This window comes from Symphalangus syndactylus, chromosome 15, assembly GCF_028878055.3.
Source record: "Symphalangus syndactylus isolate Jambi chromosome 15, NHGRI_mSymSyn1-v2.1_pri, whole genome shotgun sequence".
In the NCBI taxonomy this organism is placed as follows: Eukaryota; Metazoa; Chordata; class Mammalia; order Primates; family Hylobatidae; genus Symphalangus; species Symphalangus syndactylus.
Window position 1 is genome coordinate 33828611 of NC_072437.2, and position 6270 is coordinate 33834880.

Consider the following 6270-nt stretch of genomic DNA (forward strand, 5'->3'; position numbering starts at 1 on the left):
AAATTTTAGTCATTTCCCACACTTTTCATGGCAAAAGAAGCATGTACAGTCTATTCTAATGAACACCTAAGAAGCATTCCTGAAATCTCCTAAGGGAGTGATACAAGCTACCTGGACTCCATAGAACTATGGGGAAATTTAGCTTTCAGACAGTCAGGACCCTGCATCAGTGACACAGACCTCCTTCCACTTTTTCTTCCTATACACTTCTTGAATTCTCACAACTCGATACATCTTTTCACCTTAGGTATTTCAGTTATTTAGAGTAATTTTGAGTGGTTTTATGTATTACTTTACTGAAATAAAATCTCAGCAACTCTCTGCAAAAGGAACTTAACATATGATTTGGGAGCTGCCTATCAACAATCTGAATGCCCTGATTAAATAGCATTTACATTTAACTTAAGAGAGTTCCTGAGATTTTTATATACATAATATATATAATATATATTTTTTAATTATTGGGATGAATGAATGATATTGTTAATATAATTATTTAAATTTGATGATTTAAACCATGCTCCCATTTTTATTGCTGGTCTCTTATTTGCCTGGACATTCTCTCATTAATTCTGGAATAAAGTTGTATTCGGTCGCACAGTATCTATATTTTTCAGACACAGTATTCTTAGCAATGTAGACAAATAGTTAATTATATTTTTGGGCCTTTTAAATCCAAAAGATTCTAATCAAGCAACAGAAAAATCAAACTTACCAATTTGTATTAGAATGGGGCTAGCAATCAATCTGATAATTTTAATCACATACAATTATTCTACCTTTATCTGAATATTAATCATTATAACATTTAGTTTCTTGAGATATATTATTAATGATACCAATCAAATAGTAGCTATGCTCTCAGTATATGCCTGAAATGCAAATCAGCATTTATGTACTGAAATTGATGAAGGAATTTATCTCTCCTCATTTAGTTCTTCACACTGAAGAAAAATGCTTATTTGTTAACCTAAAATTGACATATGTATTAACCTTAATTTGATATATGTGCTAAGGTAAAATTTTCCCCATACAGGCCATTTTACCCGTATACCGTCAGTGATCAATATTCCTCATATAAAATATATTTAACTATTATGTATGCGTATATGTATACAGTATATCCTAGGTATTTTGTCATTATATTCATAAAGGAAACTACTTATATTCAAAACATACAGGGTACGACGATGTAAAATTTGTGTATTATTTATGATGAGTACACAGTTGTTCTACATAAGTAAAGATAGTATTAGCAGAATGTGCACTCTAAGTATTTTTTCCAAAATTGGGAATTTTTTTTGCTGATCCATTCATATTTTATGGTCTCTCCCAGTGTCATTAAAGGATACATTATTGGTAACTTCTGGAATGGAGCAAACACCACTATGGCTTGTGCAAGATCAGAATGTGGTTTCATTCATTCATATCAGAATTGTATTAACCAAGCTAACCAAATTGAAGACAACGTTAATAGGTGAGAAGTCGGAAATAGTATAGAAGAGGAAAATAGAAAGCCACTGATGTTGAGATGTATTTAATGATAATACAAAATTTAGAAGTGTAATAAGCCTTCAAGATCACCTATTTAACCTGTTTATTTTAATATATTAGAAAACAGATTTCTCCCACGCAATAAAATATGTAACTTTCTCAAATGTATACATCTCATAAGGATTAAAGGCAGAGGCAGGGGAAACTAGAGCTCAATTTTCTTTATTCGTATATTTTTTAATTTGCCCTTCTAATATTGTTTACTCCTACAGAACATAGAACAACACAAACAGTATTTATTCTACAATAGACTCATTGAAGCCACTCAGATTTTCTAGTTTTAATATCCTTTCTTGGTGATTAAAGAATGAATGAAATGAAGCAGAGGGGAAGGAATTCTTGATTATGAACCAAAAACAGGCAAAAAGGGGAAGGAGCAAGAATATGACACAGGAAGAGAACACGCTTTTGGGGCTAGATACGTTTACATATGCTACTTTACATAATCCTCATGGCATCAAATAAGGCGGTGTCAATTTCCAACTTTTCAGACTGAGAAGCTGGCAGCTTTTCTCAGGTCACACAATCACAAACAATGGATTTAGGATTACAACAAATCAGCAGCTGGCTTTATAGAAGATCTGAGAAGTCATATCTGCATATGTTATATTTAAATTTCATGTCAGCTCCAAAAGAGAATTTCAATAACTTGCCTAAGGTATCAGAAAAAGTAAGCAAACAATCTTGAATTTAAACTTAGAAGAGCCTAACCACAACTTGTGTCAATGTTCTTTTTCCTGGATCACATCAGTTTTTCTGTTATTTGATAATTTGCTGCTCTCAACATAAATGTCTTTGGATGGTGGCGTAGTTATTGCTATTATGAGAGGTGTTTATGAATAATTTTGAAAATGCACATAAAAATGTATTTTAAAAAATATATTAATGCATTTCCTTTGGATTTATATAAAAACAAAATAAATGAAAAGAAGTTTCATTAAGGTGGCAGTATGTCTTTTAGTCCCCAGTGTACTGTTGCTCTCAGGACAAAATAAGGTTTAAAAAATATGTCCTTGATAGTTTTAAATATTTTAAAAATTAAAATACATTTTAAAATCTTAACTGCATATTGTACTTTGAAGGTTTCTACTATTTGAAAGATAATGCAGCCTTGTCCTTCAGGAATGTCCCACAAAATGCATTTTCAAAAATTTTCTCTTTTTTCCAAAAACATTGTTCACAATTATCTGGAAAACATTGAAGTCTGTCCTTCAGTTGCCTTTTAAAACATTAATTTTCATCTTATGAATAAGTCTTTAATGTACTTCACAATTTTTTTTTTATTTTTTTTATTTTTATTTTTTGAAGTTTTTTTTTTTTATTATACTTTAGGTTTTAGGGTACATGTGCACAATGTGCAGGTTTGTTACATATGTATCCATGTGCCATGTTGATTTCCTGCACCCATTAACTCGTCATTTAGCATTAGGTATATCTCCTAATGCTGTCCCTCCCCCCTCCCCCCACCCCACAACAGTCCCCGGAGTGTGATGTTCCCCTTCCTGTGTCCATGAGTTCTCATTGTTCAATTCCCACCTATGAGTGAGAACATGCGGTGTTTGGTTTTTTGTCCTTGCGATAGTTTACTGAGAATGATGTTTTCCAGTTTCATCCATGTCCCTACAAAGGACACGAACTCATCATTTTTTATGGCTGCATAGTATTCCATGGTGTATATGTGCCAGTACTTCACAGTTAATTCTGATCTTTACTGCTATATAACTTTAAATTTATTGCACTAAATAAATCTTTCACATATTTTAATTCCAAATTATGGGCTTAAGTATACTGTTGCTTCATTACATTCCACAATGTAAATCCATTTAAATCCCACATTATTAATCAAGACATCAATTTCCTTACAAGTTCTTAGTAAGTAGAGAATTTCTGTACTGAATTAAGGTATTTACTTCCTGTATATTGTTTTCAAAGATCAATTGTTATTAAATGTGTATTGCAACTGATATGTTGATATATACAGATAATCATATGAAAAATAACTTATCTATAACAATAAAATAATGTGCTAAAACAATGGAGAAAATATGAGTATATACACTATTTCATGAATAATAAAAAATAGTGCTAATACTCTTTCTACTGAAAACTTTTTAAAATGCTAAGTGAAATGTAACTTTTCAAAATAACTCGTCATTTATATCTGTGGTATTGAATTGTTATATAACTCTATTTCCAGGTACAAAGTCATATAACTATTTGTTCTGTCTTTTATTTTCATATTTTTAGATTATTTTGAACAGGATATTAAGACTGCCACTGTGATTTATTATTTTTTTATTTTTACTGTAACTACAGAATTATGTTCTTAAACTTTTAAGATTCCATAAAGTTTTTAAAAAATAATTCATCTTTTCTGTGATGAACGATCATCGGTTATTACATCTAACACTTCTTTTTCTTTTCAACTTTCTGAGGTTAAATACTTCAACAATGATTATTAAAGAAAAGATATTTCATTATGATATTTTTGCAAGTTTTCTTCCATTTGCTTTCAAGATTGCATTGTCACAAATAATGACATTTGTCGTCTTTCTGTAAAAGGGTCTTCGTGAGGAAAAGTGAAAGCCTATGTTTTGAAGTAGGGATAAAGAAGACAGTCCTAAGTTTATTGAACTATAGGCCATTGACATGAAGCTCATAGAAATTCCTGAGAAGGACCTGTGGGGAGAGATAATCAACTATCTGATGAACATACAACTGTAAATGTTAGAGTTGGATAGTTAACTGCAGAATATTTTGCCTATTATATTTTGCTCCATATCAACGTTTAAATTCTGGCATCTCAAGCAGCTTCTCTTGTGCTTGATGGTTTTTTTAATCCAGCCAGCAGAGCCCCTTTCCCTTGGTTGCTAGAGCTTATTTGTATACTCAGAATGCCACCAGTCCAACTAGAACTCATTCAGCGAACCAAACCCTATGGGAAAGTATTTGAAGTATCGTAAAATAGTTTTCCACCCAGAATGATTAGAGGCCAGACAGGGGCTTCCATCTTGCCCTGGGTAACACTGTGAGAACTATGTTGGGATGCCCTGGGTGTTCTGGGTGATCAGAGTGGCCAACCTGGCTTCCCTGCCCGAAACCACTTGAGAGTCGAGACCTAAGCAGTCCCCACTTTCATTGGCATGGGCACAGAGTCACCTCTGCATTCCCCAGTTTTTAATTAAGTATGCTTAACTTTAACCTAAAATTCGACCAGTTTTAAGAATGTAGAGAATTTATAACTTTCACAAAATAGATATTTGGTTGATACCAAGTACATAAATAAACCAACAAATAATTGATGTAAATTGCCATCCCACTGTGTCTAACCAATGTATTAAAATAAATACTAAGAATTTCACATGTAAATTCATGCACTGCAGATATCTTTCTCCATTGTGCCCTTGTTTGTTGATACAGAACCTTAAGAAATAAATCAGCAATAGAGGCTTCAGTTTGCCTTACTACCAAAACATTCTGCTAGAATATAAAATAGAAATACATTGACTAGTGCCAGGCACGGTGGCTCACGCCTGTAATTCCAGGATTTTGGCTGTCCAAGGGGTGTGGATCACCTGAGGTCAGGAGTTTGAAACCAGCCTGGCCAACATGGTGAAACCCCATCTCTAATAAAAATAAAAAAAATTAGCTGGGCGTGGTGGTGGATGCCTGTAATCCCAGCTACTTAGGAGGCTAAGGCAGGAGAATCACTTGAACCCTGGAGGCAGAGGTTGCAGTGAGCCAAGTCCACACCACTGCACTCCAGCCTGGGCAACAAAAGTGAAACTCCGTATCAGAAAAATAACAATAATACATTGACTAAAACATACATTATTCCATATATGTCACAGGTTAAAGTTGTTTTGCAAACTATAAGCTGTTTTCTTTCCTATATGATTTTTAATACTTTTGAATGATACTTCTATGATGTGTTTTAAAAAGAATTAACAGACTAGGTTTCTGCTGTATTTTTCTCTATCCAGAACAAGTGCTTTTTTTGATGACTTGTTTGCTTAGCATAATAACTAGCACTAAAGGGCAATGCTATCAACATGCTTTGTCATTTGCATCTGAGTATTTGAGACCTAATTCTAAACAAAATTAGATAAGTCTTGGAACTATAAACTTTGCCTAACACCAAGTCAAGAATTACACTGCTTAATATGTAGCCAAATAACGACAAAAATAGTATATTCTTTCAGTAAAAGGGCAACCTCAGAAAGGGGTCCATTAAGAAGCATTCTCATTACACTACAATAATTTCATTGTGTTCCATCTCAACACCTAGCTTTTCAAGGATACTTGGCAGAAGATTACATTTTCCTGATGAAATTCTGTAAGAATACTAGATTATGGTAATTGGATTCAGATCCTTTAAAACACAGTATCTGCATAAACTGAATATTTTTCTAAACATGTATGCAATGCTTTGCATTCTGCATTTTGTGATTTGATTTTGAAAAATAACACTAACATAACTTTTGTTGGGTCACTGTCATTCTCATCATAAACTATTATTAGCAGATATCATGAGAGGGAAGCCACATTATCCACTTCAATTAGGTAATACACATATTCCCAAGGTTGTGGTCCTAGCAGTCATAACAGAAATCTCTGAAATAGTTCTCTATCTTTTGACTAACATGTATTTGTTTGAGTAGAATCATGAGTGCCTGAAGCAGTGTTACAGGTATCTGTTCATTACTAAGTACAATA